General features: G+C 40.6%; 2 pseudogenes; both read right to left on the reverse strand.

The window, feature by feature from the left end:
• Window positions 1-288: 288 nt before the first annotated feature.
• On the reverse strand, window positions 289-3,045 carry LOC137234928 (probable phosphorylase b kinase regulatory subunit beta; annotated as a pseudogene).
• Window positions 3,046-3,120: 75 nt separating this feature from the next.
• Window positions 3,121-3,977, reverse strand: LOC137234929 (MAU2 chromatid cohesion factor homolog; annotated as a pseudogene).
• Window positions 3,978-14,976: the final 10,999 nt, after the last annotated feature.

Raw genomic sequence — 14,976 nt, forward strand, 5'->3', positions numbered from 1 at the left:
GAGAATGTTGAACACCGACGTATGCTTCTAAACTCTCTGCTATTGAATTATATTTTTATTGACTCTCTATAAATATTGGTTTTTCGTTCGTCTGCTTTTCCAATTATAATCTGTTTTGTACACTTTTTACGCCAATAAAATTATTTTATGTATTATATAAACTAAAACTAGCATCGATCTAACTGCTTTCCTTTTAAGATTTTTTGTGATTATATTGTCTTGTATTGCGATTCATTAAACGAGTTTAGTCCACATTCTTAGTATGTGTGTGAGTGTAACGTACAAACTTTACGTCATAATTTGTTTCACTAGCGTCATTTGTCCATCAGCAAAACCACCAGGACTTTCATCAAAGCTGTTCGTCGTACTGGCGGCCGCAGTACTATTAGTGGTGGATGGATCAGCATTAAACCAATTAATTAATGCATGGTGTATGCTTTGAACGCATTTACGCTGATCGGCAATCAAATTTTCCGAGTATTTTACATGATTGGCAAAAGCTTCCTTTTCATGGAAAACATCTTTAGACATACGATGCAGATCTTTGAGAATGGCTGAACCCCCCAATTGCACATGAATATCAGGTATTTTGGATGCTAACTGCATGGCTGGCGTTACCATATTCATGCTCTCCTTCGAATTACCAATACTGAGAAAGACATGTGATAGTAAAACCAATGAACAAGATGTAAACCTATTCAAATCTTCAGCATTGGCCATTTTTAATGTTTCGTGCAGGAAGCGTTTGGCCTCATGAAAGCTGCTTTTATGAAACGCATGAATTCCCTGCACATAATAAAAACCACCCATTAATGCTTGGCTGCTATGAGTATGTGTATTTTCAGTTGAGACAGTGTCCAAAATTTATTTTAGATCTTGTTCCCGTTTGGTGCGTAAAAAATAATGGCTAAATTTAAATTAGCAAATAATTTCAGATCTCGTTGGGTTGTTTCCATTACACAAGCAACAAATTGCCTTTCTGCATGCTCATACAAGTTTGTAGACATCGAGTATAATCCAAGTAGACAATGTAATTGCGCTGAATGGCGCCAAATGACGCCATACTTATTATTTACACCCAAGTGTTGGTAAACTTTTATTAATTCAGTGGAAGACCATATTTGCATCATTACTTTTAAACGTTGCGATTCGGCGATCAACACAATTTGAACCACCAAATCCGTTGCAGTGCCCTGAAAAGCTCAATAACGTCCAGCACGTCGCGGACGATTATAGCTAGGCAAATAGAGACGAATGGGATCTAATTCATTAATATGCAATACACCAGCTGTAAGTAATAATAATAAACATCGATTGACCCCAAAGATAAAGCGTTTGTGAGGGTGAACGTATAAGCGACCCCTCACCATCTGGCGCATAGTACTTGGTAACAACGGGATCACCATTGGTGTCAGTGTAAAAGCAATGACGTAATTCATTTTGGTATTCCTCAACTTGTTCGGGATTGCTCTTGAAAACACCACCAATTATCATTTGCATATAGAATAAAGCCATTCACATGCGTGTCCTTCAAATCTTTTAGTTCGCCTATGTGGTAATAACGTCTATTCTTTTCTTTCAATTTACTTAAAAAGCCATCACGTATAAAACGTTTAAAACCACGCTTTCCACGTAAACTCGTGATAACATTATGTTTTGTTTGCTCCACCAAACGTTCTTCATGCGAGGCAAAGGCGGGAAAGGATAGCGTTAGCAACAGCGAAGAATCAACGCCTTTCGAGCTTGATTCTCTTAGCAGCATAGTTTCAAGAATATTGCGATTACGATTGTGCGCATTAATATCAACATAAACTACACTCCAGGAGGCACCATTCTCTCCAAACAAATTACAACCGTTAATGGCTTCTAGAGCAGATTTGGCCATGCCAATTGACGATGTATGTATTTCAGGTGTACCATTATTAGGGGGACTCATGATAGCATATAAACTTATAAGGTGTAAAATTATATCCATTTACACACGCGGTTATATGAACGCACCTAGTAATACTCTTGATAAACTTGATTGTTTTTCAGCTTTATTATTTCCAAACAAATTTTTTTGATTGTTATACAAATTAAAAAATACCAAGATTAAGTGAAAAATCAAAACTAAAACGCCTTTACTTGCTGATGTTGGAGATTTTTGATGAAAATGCCGCCTTTAATATCTACAAGGTTGCATTCCTTTGAGTTTACCGCGTTTACACAATGAAATGTGCGCGTAAATTTATACAAATTGTGTTAATGATTTTTCATACAAAATTTGACAGCTCGTGCGTAAACTAGATAAATTTATACGTTTACACACTTTATAAGGCATTTATACGGTTACATGAGTCCCCCTATTATATTTGGCACCACGTTCCCACATGCCAAAATCTGGTATACGATAGGCGCGTTCCACATAATAAACCAAATTTTGAACAAAAGCTACTTAGTCATGCGTATAGATAATTTGCAACCCGATGTTATCATTTGTACTAAGAAAATTATATACAAGGATACCAAATCGATTTGTAAATGATTGTAAGCATTGTCAGAGTATATTTCCTCGCCAGTATGTAAATGAAATTTGTCATGTAAAGCATATTGATTCGATTGTCGTTGCTTGAAAATTTCAACACGATGTGCCTGTTTTATCCAACACTGTAGAATGCCACGCATACATTTTACCGCAGATTGACCTAAATCATAGGATTTTCCGCGATCATCATCAATGCGTCGATAGGCCTGATATAAACTCAAAATAGCTGCTGCGCAATAAACGCTATCACGTACAGAATCAACCTCGTGATCGGTGCTCATTACGGGAAATAGGCCTGTTATGGGGCTTTGGAAGCGATGCAGTTGTGTTTTGACAACGCCATAATAAATATCCAATTGTTTTACTGTGTCCTCATAGTTTGAAGTTTTCAGGAACTGATCTAAATTAATATCCTCAAGACTGGCTTGTCTTCCGCTGAAAGAAGGCGCTCCCGATGCCGCTGAACTGCCTGTCATAGGTATCGCTACATGGAGCGTTTTTGGTTGATCACGCATTTCAATTGCGTGGTATATACATAGTTTTTTATTTTTTTATTGCAATTAAATTTTTTTGAGCTAATAAACAAAAAACTGCTATAAATTGGCACAAATACCCTTGGGTTCATTGATAAAAGTCATAGTTTGTATGGACATTTGTAATTGCTTCAAACTTGGCTTCACCGTTTTTACTTGGCCTAATGCAAGGTAATAGCAGACTTGCAGCACAAGGAAAAATACTTTAAGGTATTCCTTTTGATGAGCATTTGTTATATTATTATCAATAAAGCCAATACATCATTCGTTTTACGTTCAATCATTAAGATCATGGCGCGTGATAATAAAAACAAGACTTTCAAATAAGTGGCACCAGTTTCCTAAGCTGACTCTACACCTACAGCTAATAGTTCGGATGCCAATGAATACTTTCGATCCGATGCATGTACCTGCGCCAATTGCAGCAATAATTTACAATGCCAAAAGACATTATTTTGTGATAGTTCAACAGCTCGGCGAAGCATAGCTTTAGCTTGAGAATTTGATCTAATTGCAGATGAAGTTGTGCCAATAATGAAGCAGTGTTAAATTTAACATCATCGAAGTGTACTAATGTTGCAGACAGTTTCCATGCCGTTTCCAAATGATTGCGTGCTAGATCCCTGTTGTAGATGAGTCCGTGCCGGTACACACAATCAAAACCAAAAAAAGGGTCGATACTCCATCCATATGTAGGTACATCGCTCCAACTCCGGGATATCCACACCATCCACCTGAAAAATAAAATAAAATCAATTAATAAGAAAAAAATACAAGAAAAGTGATTTCTAATAATAAATAAAAGAAAATATTGCAATTTACTTACCTTTTTTTTACGTCTCCATATCAAGCACCGTATTCAACCACGCGTAAAAACGAAAGAATGAAGCAACGTCGCCATGAATCGAACGATCCATTTACCGTTTGCTTCAATTCAGAGAAATGTCCATTTGTGCGTATGAATGTTCATTTTTTTTTGTCTGGTATATTATGCCAGTGCGCGGACCTTTAATGTTAACAAGAATGTTGGTAGATTTTTTTTTGGAAAACAGTAGCGAGAGTCAATATTTGTACAAAACAATTTATAATTTAATGAAAAACAAATAACGCACATTTCGCGGAAATAACCCTTTTACAAACATGTAAACAAGACAAGAAATACATGTAAATTCGTATATAAATATCGTATGCCTATATAATACTCACCTTTTTGGAACTCCATTTACTTAAAACGTTCATTTTTCGCTCAAATTTATTCACATAAACTGACGAAAATAGCGTAGGAAAATATTTGCTACATTTATCTCATAATTTCTACACAAATTTTTTCAAAATTGGTTAGTGTCACCGCCAAGTGTTAATTGGGTGGGCTCGGCAATTGAATACGTGTACCAAATGATCGCAGCAAGTGTTTTCAATGCGAAATATATTGCAATGTTGGCAGATTTTAGGCTTTGGCGGTAAAAGATACTAGAATTCCTAAGAATTGAAAACGGGTCAAAAAGTAAATTAAGTGTTAAAGTCCTTGCACTGGCCCTCGTTATACTTATCCCAACGTATTTACATATATTTGCCTATCGGGATCGCGTTTTTTTGACCCATACTGACATCTCGGGCAGTCCGAAAACATATTTATGCACGAAAATAAAGGCAAAACCCTCATTTAAAAAATAATTATGCTCTCATTCACAAAAAACAAAAAAAAAATTTTTTTTTTGATTTTTTGATTTTTTTGCCTTTGGTACTGCTTGGGTTTTTTTTTTTTTGGCCGGTCGGAGATCGGTGGGGGTAAAAACGATGTTGCGTATCGCAAGGGGGTCGGCATGTTTATGCAGGATGCCTAACTTTTCCGCATATGATTGCGATCCCCCCAATGCACTCTGCAAATCGATACTCGACTTAATTTACAACCACCCACGCCATCACCGACACATGCATGTGCATGCATGTACATGCACGTGTATGTGTGCTTTTTGTCAGCACTCATGCATATGCAGGTCGGGGTTGATGTGTGGGTGCCTTTTCCCTCCAAAACGGAGGATTTTGCGGGTCAACGGTTGTAGCTTTTTATACAACCGGCCTCTTGGATTTCAACAGCCGTACAACACGCATCTGCCGCCAGCGATCTCTGCCGTTCTGATCACAATAAATTTAGGTAATATTGTACCCAAATTATTTTACTTTTATCTAATAAAGTTCCCCCATTATAACAAGGAAAATCCTCCTGTGTTTTCTTTTATTTCATTGGAGTGCACTGCCACCCGAGACCGACCCTTGTGCGTCTACCCACTGCCGGTTTACGACGCACTCAGGGCGAACAGCGATAATTCATTACCAAAGACGGTTAAAGCGATGAAACTTGGTACGTGAGTTGAACTTATGACGCAGAATAGAAAATTGGTAAAATTTTGGACAATGGGCGTGGCACCGCCCACTTTTAAAAGAAGGTAATTTGAAATTTCTGCATGCTGTAATTTGGCAGTCGTTGAAGGTGTCATGATGAAATTTGGCAGGAAAGTTACACTTATTACTATATGTATGCTTAATAAAAATTAGCACAATCGGAGAACGACCACGCCCACTTTAAAAAAAATTTTTTTAAAGTCAAATTTTAACAAAAAATTTAATATATTTACAGCATATAAGTAAATTATGTCAACATTCAACTCCAGTAATGATAAGGTGCAACAAAATACAAAAATAAAAGAAAATTTCAAAATGGGCGAGACTCCGCCCTTTTTCATTAAATTTTTCTAGGATACTTTTAATGCCATAAGTCGAACAAAATTTACCAATCCTTGTGAAATTTGGTAGGGGCTTAGATTCTAGGACGATAACTTATTTCTGTGAAAAAGGGCGAAATCGGTTGTAGCCACGCCCTGTTTTTATACTTAGTCGGCCGTCTGTCCTTCCGCTCGGCCGTTAACACGATAACTTGAGCAAAAATCGATATATCTTTACTAAGCTCAGTTCACGTACTTATCTGAACTCACTTTGTATTGGTATAAAAAATGGCCGAAATGCGACTATGACCACGCCCACTTTTTCGATATTGAAAATTACAAAAAATGAAAAAAATGCCAAAATTCTATACCAAATAGGAAAAAAGGGATGAAACATGGTAATTGGATTGGTTTATTGACGCAAAATATAACTTTAGAAAAAAACGTTGTAAAATGGGTGACACCTACCATATTAAGTACAAGAACATGAAAAAGTTCTGCAGGGCGGAATAAAATGCCTTTGAAATCTTGGCAGAAATACTGTTCCTGGTATTACATATATAAATAAATTAGCGGTACCCGAAAAATTATGTTCTGTGTCATCCTGGTCCACATTTTGGTCGATATCTCTATAACGCATTCACATATACAACTACCACCACTCCGTTTTAAACCCCTCATTAATACCTTTAATTTGATACCCATGTCGTACAAATACATTCTAGAGTCACCCGTGGTCCACCTTTATGGCGATATATGATACACATGTCATACAAACACATTCCAGGGTTACCCTCGGTTCATTTTCCTACATGGTTGTTTTCCCTTATGTTGTCACCATAGCTCTCAACTGAGTATGTAATGTTCGGTTACACACGAACTTAACCTTCCTTAATTGTTTTTTTTTAATCTTTCTATAGTGGAAAAGTAATTTTTTAATTGGAATAGAAGAAGACCGCCTGCCATATCTTCGCAGATATATTCATTTCGAACATTGATAGTAAAGCGGTGGTTGGTAATAAATTGCTACTTTCATTCCGCTTTACCAACTACATATTTAACAGCGTCGCGCTATTTGTGCATATGTTGGATTTTTGTTAATACTCATGACGAAGACTTAGCAATCTTCGAAATGAATCTATTTACTCAGATACCTATGGCAGGTTGTCTGAAAATTTCATTCTTCTGTTCAAACAAAAAGAGTGTGTGGTGGTCGAGTGAACACTTCGGCCAACATGCCACGGTGCTTTGCGATACTGCCAAACAGTTGATGCAGTACCGGTGTTTTCTCGCGCACTCGTAGCGCTCCTTCGGCTTCATTGCGACGAATACCCGGCACTGCCTTAGCACGTGTCGCTGTCCACATAACTAGCACTTCTGTATATCCGTAGATCTGGGGGTCCTGTAAAGACAAGAAAAGAAAAAAATATTCACATTTTTCAGGCCTGGGTGAGGGTAGCTTATATATCTTTCAGATTGCTAGGGGCCATGAAAGCAGAGGGTACCGGATGTAGGGTTAGCACTGCTAGGCAGTTGTAAGCACACACAGTTTGGCAATATTACGGGTTATTAGTCCGTTTTGGGTTTTGAGTGCAATAACTCGAACATGGTTATACGATCCAGGGTATAAAGTGATTACCCGCCGCAAACGCCATTCGTTCGGGGGTAGTAAACCATCCTTTACCACGACTAAATCTCCAACTTGAATATTGCGTTCAGGGCATTTCCATTTGTACCGCTTTTGCAGCTCCTTGAGGAACTCGTTCTTTCATCGTGTGCTGAACTGGTGGTGAAGCACTTTTGGTTTCTTCCATTTATTGACCAAGGTGAGATGCTCTGCGTTAAGCTCTGGCAATGATAAGAGTGGCGCGCCACGTAACAAATGCCCTGGTGTTAGGACTAGGGGATCCATTGGATCTTCGGTCATAGGGGAGAGCGGCCGGGAATTGAGGACCGCTTCTATGCGTACTAAGAGGGTAGTGAGCTCTTCGAAGGAGAACTTCTGTTTTCCTGCTACCTTCGTAAAGTGTATCTTGAAACTTTTCACGGCCGCCTCTCATAGACAACCCATGTGTGGAGCGTATGGTGGGATGATTTTCCATGAGAATCCGTGAGGTGAATATTTCTCTGCGACGTGTGTAGTGACTTCCTTGAGGAATGTGGTGAACTCCCTTTGTAATACGCGTTGTGCGCCGACGAACGCCTTTCCGTTGTCAGAAAATATCTGATGGGCTAGGCCACGACGGGCAGTGTATCGGGCAAAGACTGCGTTGAAGGCGTTTGTGGTGAGATCAGAGCACACTTCTAAATGAACAGCCTTTGTGGAAAAACAGACGAACACACAAACATACGTTTCACATACGAAGCTCGGCGAAGGGGAGAAGCTTTTACCACAAATGGTCCAGCAAAGTCTACTCCTGTTGTGCGGAAGGGTAGCAAATTTGTTGACCTCTCGGTTGGTATGGCTGCCATTTTCTGCGTTTTTATCTGCTGTTTCTAAATGGTGCAGGTTTTGCAGTGGAAGATGGGCTTTTTGAACTTTTGCTTCAAACGTGGAATGTAGTACTGTTGCTGTACCATTCGGATCATAATCTGTTTTTCGGCGTGCAGCATGTTCGAATGGAGGACTTCCAACAGAAGAGAACAGAATCGAAAGTCTTCGGGTATGATAATTGGGTGCCGCTCATTAAATCTACATGTGGCATAGGCTAATCTTCCGGAAACTCGCATGATTCCTGAGTCATTTTACATAGGGTTTAATGTCAGAAGGATATTTTTTTGGGTAAGGCTCCTGCCGTTTGAAGCAGCTCTATCGTATCTCGGTAATAATTCCGTTGAGTCTGAATGATGATTTTGATTTTGGCATCATTCACTTTGGCGTGGGTGAGGTTCAGCGTGGCTGGAACTTTCAGTTTCCTTGCTTTCCATATAAACCGCAACATATTGGCCACAACTTTAAGCGCTCGAGAAAACGATGAAAAACGGTCGAGTATATCTATCTTTTGTTCCTGCAGGGTGTGGAATACCTCCACATGTCGCTGTTCTGCGGGAGTTGTCGATATATATATACAGCAATAACCCCATATTGCAAAACTCAGTATGGTATATGTGTAAATAAGAAAAACTCAGTACAAATCTCTAAAAAATGTAAAATTTTCTCATTTTAAATAAAAATATATCTAGTTGCTAATTAAATATATAGCAAAACCTCTGCAAATTTCTGAGTTTTCCCCACTTGAACAAATATTGAACAAAATTTTTGTCTTACTTGCGTTCACACATTTATACAAACGCATACACAAAATTAATTACACAAATAACCGGTAATATAAAATCTCATACAGTGGTAAAAGAGTGGTTCAGTGCGGACACTAGCGTAAAAAATATAGTTTCTCTCTTGTAAAGCTAATATAGCTTCCCCGAAACAGTGGTTATTATTACTTTCACTCTGTATCCCTCTTATACAGTCCACAAAAAATATCGATAGTGAAATTAAATAATTACTCATAAATACTATTGTATTTTTCCCTCGTATATTTAACCATACGTATAAAAAAAAATAAATAAATAAATGTAAGGCGCGATAACCTCCGAAGAGATCTAAGGCCGAGCTTCTCTTCCAATTTGCGTCGTGCTCCTCTTGATTTTCCATACAAATTGGCCGGACGGGACCTAAATGCTTTATGCCGACTCCGAACGGCATCTGCAGGCAGATGAGTTTTCACTGAGAGCTTTTCATAGTAGAAATACCCCCCGGGAGTGCTTGCCAAATACTGCCGAGGGGCGACTCCGCTTAGAAAAATATTCTTCTAATTGAAAAATCTTATTTCTAAAATTTTGATGTTGCTTTGCCCAGGGTTTGAACCTAGGGCATACGATTGGGTAGGCGGAGCACGCTACGATCACACCACGGTGGTCGCCTTACGCATATATACATTAAATACAGTGCAAACGCGGCACAGTGGTCAAAATCGATCGGTCACCCATCAAATAAAATTTAACTTAAAAACTTTTTTTGATTTTGAAACCTTTTTCTCTCTTGCTATTTAACATGAATATTTAAACGTAACTCCCTAACATTGTTAAAAGGAAATACTCTCTCTTCAAAAAAATATAAAAGGTTTTCTCTCTAAGGTAAATTTTATTAATTCTCAACTCTAAGCGTCATCAAACTAAGCTCAAAAATGAGTGACGAGGAAACCAGACAAAGTAAAACGTTTAAAAGATTTAAAGTCTCGTCTGCCCCCAAGAAATTTATATCCGAAACGGACAATTTCATGGATTATTGTGCACGGTTTAGGTCGATGTCCCTCCAAGACAACACTGAGCCTTCCCTCAATATAAAAAATTCGAACATAGAAAATTTCGAAACCCCAGATCAGGACCTGCCAGAAGATTTTCCAACATCTGCTAATAGCAAATACAGGTCCTGTCTCATAGCGTATGAAGACACAAAAGCCCAGATCGAAGACCAGCCTACCGTAACACCAGGTCTATCCGACAACTACGGTATTTCACTAAAAATCCCTCCCTGCGATACCGAAATATTTTATGGTGGTTATGAAAAATGGTCCTCATTTCGCGATATGTTCACAGCTGTTTACATTAACCATCCCAAACTCTCCCAAGCACAAAAATTGTATCACCTCAGATACAAAACGCCAGGAAAGGCAGCTCAAATAGTTAACCAATTTCCCTTGACTGATGACAACTTTGCCCTAGCGTGGGAAGCCCTAAAGTCCCGATACGAGAACAGACGAGTTCTCGTAGATATCAAATACAGGCCCTGATGAATTTAAACAGAAAACAGTGAAGACATTTAAAAGTTGCAATCGTCGGTAAATAATTGCCTTCAAATTCTCGCCACGCAACAAGTCTCCACAGATAACTGGGACCCCATACTTATTTATCTGGTTACCTCTAAACTTCCAGAAAACACGGTAACCCTGTGGGAACAGTCTTTAACCTCCAGGAAAGAACTTCCCAACTGGCCCAAATGGACCAGTTCCTCACAACGCGATACGAAGTAGTAGAAAGAGTTGATCAATGGCGCCCAAGTAAAAGTAAATTCACTCCTCCTCAAACTAGGCCGCCATTTAAAACGCAACCGTCACATTCGTTCCAAAATTGATCGACAGCTCAGACTCAGTCTCACGCAACAGAGCATCGTACGATGTACAAATGCTCAATGTGCAAAACCTCCTCACATCCCCTAATAAAATAAAAAAAAAATATTTAACTTTAAGAAATTGTCTACCTCTGACCGCAGGAAGTTTGTCAGAGAAAACAATATGTGTTTAAATTGTCTCTCCCAGTCACACATGTTGAAAGATTGTCCTAGCAGTCAAACCTGCAATCAATATCGAGATCGGCACAACTCAGTGCTTCATGAACAAAAGCAAAGGACAACCTCCCAAACCCCAACGACAAACCCCATTAACTCATCCGATAAAACCCCGGATCAAGCCGATCTTATGGATGAAGAACCTTCCTGCTCTCAGAAAAGCCAAGTACAATCGTTCTGTGCAGAAACTGATTGTAAAAAAATTTTGCCCAAGGCTATCGTCTCTTGTAGATCAGGGATCTGAAAGAACCTTCATTTCCACAAGAGCCCAAGACAGGATCAGGGGTTACCTTATAAACCCTACAAGTTTGAAATCTCTGGCATGGGAGGGAAAGTAGTGCAAACCTCAAATAAACTGTGTTCCCTGACCTTTTTTGCAAACAAAAATCAATGCGTTAGCTCATTGGTTAGCTCAGAACACGATCTTTGGATGGATAATCAGCGGCAGGACGCCCGTGGAAGTAACCTCGTACTCCATAAAAGTCTCAGAGGTAACTAATAGCGAACTAAGCTCCCTACTAAGGAAGTTTTGGGAATTGCAAGAAATACCCAGCTTCAATGACAAAACTCCTGAAGATGAGTTTTTTGAAAATTATTACACAGGCACAACTACCCGCGCGGATAATGGACTTTATGTGGTCAGGCTCCCCTTTAAGCCTAGCTTCCCTGACGCGACCTCCTTATCCAATTCGCGCCCTCTTCTCTCAGCCAATTTTTAGGGATGGAAATAACTCTCCCCAGAAAAGGAAATCTCATGGAACTATATGATAGTGTATTAGAAGAATACCTCGATCATATGGAAGAACGGGTTCCCATGAAAAATTTAACGAAGGCAAATGCGCCTCGTTTTATCTCCCCCATCATGCGGTTATAAAGCCCGAGAAAAAAGCCACGAAGGTAGGGGTCGTATTTAACTCCTCGAAAAAATCAGCATCAGGATATTCTCTTAATGATGTTCTCTATACCGGACCTACCCTCCAACCCGATCTAATGCTCCTTATTCTCAAATGGAGAACATACCAGTTTGTTTTCAACGGAGACGTAGAAAAAATGTATCGTCAAATTATAATGCACGAAGACAACAGAGACTATCAGAGGATCGTCTTTCGCTCGGCCCCGAGCGACCCCATAAAAGACTATCGCCTGAAAACAGTCACATTTGGTGTGAACTGTACCCCTACCTCGCCATACGTACTCTTCACCAACTGGCCAAAGATGTAGAAGAAACTTTCCCCAAAGTCGTCCCTGTCTTGACCAAAGAAACATATGTAGATGACATTCTCTCTGGTAGCCATGATATTATCTCGGCTGAACAGTCTCTCTCTTAAGTCATCCAAGCGCTCGTGTCAGTAGGATTCCCATTACGAAAAATAACGGCCAAATGAAAAATGTCGACAAATAGGACTTGCTCTACACAAATCTCTTAGAGTTCGAGAAAACGAGTAGCGCCAAAACTCTCGGCATTCAATGTAACGCCCTCACAGACACCTTCTCGTATACAGTCGACTCTATACCCCTATCCTCTGCTAGGACAAAGCGTCAGATCCTCTCCTCTGTCGCTAAACTTTTTGACCCCGCAGGATGGCTTACGCCGATAATAATTCAGGCAAAGATTCTCTTCCAAGAATTGTGGATAGATGGAACCTACTAGGACGAGGAAGTTAAACCCCTCCGTCTCATAAAGTGGTCTCAATTCACGAAAAATGTGTACGGTATCTCGAACTTTAAGATCGCCCGATGGGTCAAATATAACACCAACCTGCAAGTAGTACTGCATGGATTCTGTGACGCATCGAAAAAGGCATACTGCGCCAATATATACGTTCGGACCACTCACGATACCAGTACCTCCTCTCATCACTTGCTTTCCAAGGGTAAAGTTTTACCCCTTCGCACTTCCAGCCTGCCAAGACTAGAACTATGCGTGGCTCTTCTTTTGGCACGTCTCGTCGCTGTCGTCCAGTCAAACCTCAAACTCTCGATTACAAAAGTAATACTGTGGTCTGACTCGGAAATACTTGGACAACCTTTGTCTCTAACCGCACCGCTGAAATAATGGATCTCGTCGGAAATGCGTCGGCACTCGCGACAACCCAGCGGACATGGGCACTCGAGGATGTAAATCCATCGACTTGGCTAATTCTCCGTTATGGTGGAATGGCCCTGAGTGGCTGACTTTGCCCCCGGAAGCCTGGCCAAAACGCTTCATACGAAACACCAACCCACCGGTGGTACGCCGAGTCGAAACTCTACTCGCCACAGAAGATGAACCGGATTTGTTCGACCTGTTCTACTCTTTTTCACGAGCCCTTACGGTAATGGCATATGTCTTAAAATTTATCCGCAACCTGAGTCATCAAACAGGAGGCACACATTATGCATCCTCCACTCTCTCTTACGATGATCTCCATAAAGCGAAATAAAAATTATAGCCTTGACGCAAACCCGCTTCTTTCCCCGTGAAAAGGCATGTTTAGAAAACTCCAAGGTGATAGACAAACGGAGCCCCCTATTGGCACTTAGTCCATATCTCGACAAAGATGGCCTCCTTCGAGTGAATGGGAGATCAGCCCATTCGACCATGACGTTTAATGAACGACACCCTATCATCATCCCGGAAAAATCGCGATTCGCGACTCTATATGTTAAATTCCTGCATGAGCTATTTCTCCACGCCGAGGCACGTCTCTTGCAACAATGCCTAAGGCAGGAAGTCTATATCCCGCGGCTCAAGCTCCTTATAAAGAAATGCATACTCCAATGTAAGACCTGTACCCTCCATATGCAGCAGATGCGCTCGCAAATCATGGCAGCGTTGCCCCCGGATAATATTACCGGCGTTGACTTTGCGGGGCCTTTTCACGTAAAAGCCTCTATGCTAAGGTCTCACACCCTACTAAAAGTTTACGTGGCCGTTTTTGTATGTTTCTCTACGAAAGCTGTCCACCTTGAGTTGTGCTCCGATCTAACAACAAAGGCTTTTCTCGCAGCTTTCGCTTGCTTCGTGCAACGTCGCGGATACCCAGCAAAAATGATGAGCGGTAATGGCAAAACGTTTATAGGAGCCAAAAGGGCAACCGAAAAGGAATTTGTCGACTTTCTCAAAACTGCCTCCCAAGAAATCATCCAGAAATAATCCCCTCAAGGTATTAACTGGCAGTTTATTCTCCCCGGTGCTCCCCATATGGGTGGTCTGTGGGAGGCCGCAGTAAAAAGTTCCAAATTCCATTTTAAAAGGACTGCAGGAACTCATACCTTCAAATTTGAAGAATTTACCACCCTATTGGTAAGAATAGAAGCCGTCTTAAACTCTCGCCCGATTTCACCTCTATCTCAAGACTTCACTGCTCTCACCCCGGCCACTTCCTCAGAGGCTGCCCTCTCCTGGCCATCCCGGAAGTGGATCATGCAGATTTGTCCCTTATGAACCGTTGGGAAAGGGTAAAAAGCATCTATGACCAATTCAGCAAAATATGGAAAAAAGATTACATAAAGGATCTGCGGAAACGGCAAAAGTGGAAAAATCCACAAACTGAACCCAAAGTCGGTGAATGCGTTTGTATTCACGACTACTCACTCCCCCCGATAGAGTGGCGTCCAGGAGAAAATATATCCCGGGCCAGATGCTCATATACGCGTTGTCGACGTTCGCACTCAAACCGGCACCCTCAAACGCCCACTTGTAAAGTTATGTTTCCTCCCTCAAAGCGAAACTTAGACAGGGTACGCATGGAATGCCCACCAAGCTACCACTTAACCACCTCTTCCACTCCCACTGCATTTCCTTCGCAACAGTGTGCGCGGCCCGCCGCTGCAAACCGACTACCGACGAAGCCGCGTATGGACACA

Source organism: Eurosta solidaginis, chromosome X, assembly GCF_040869045.1.
Source record: "Eurosta solidaginis isolate ZX-2024a chromosome X, ASM4086904v1, whole genome shotgun sequence".
NCBI classification, from domain to species: Eukaryota; Metazoa; Arthropoda; class Insecta; order Diptera; family Tephritidae; genus Eurosta; species Eurosta solidaginis.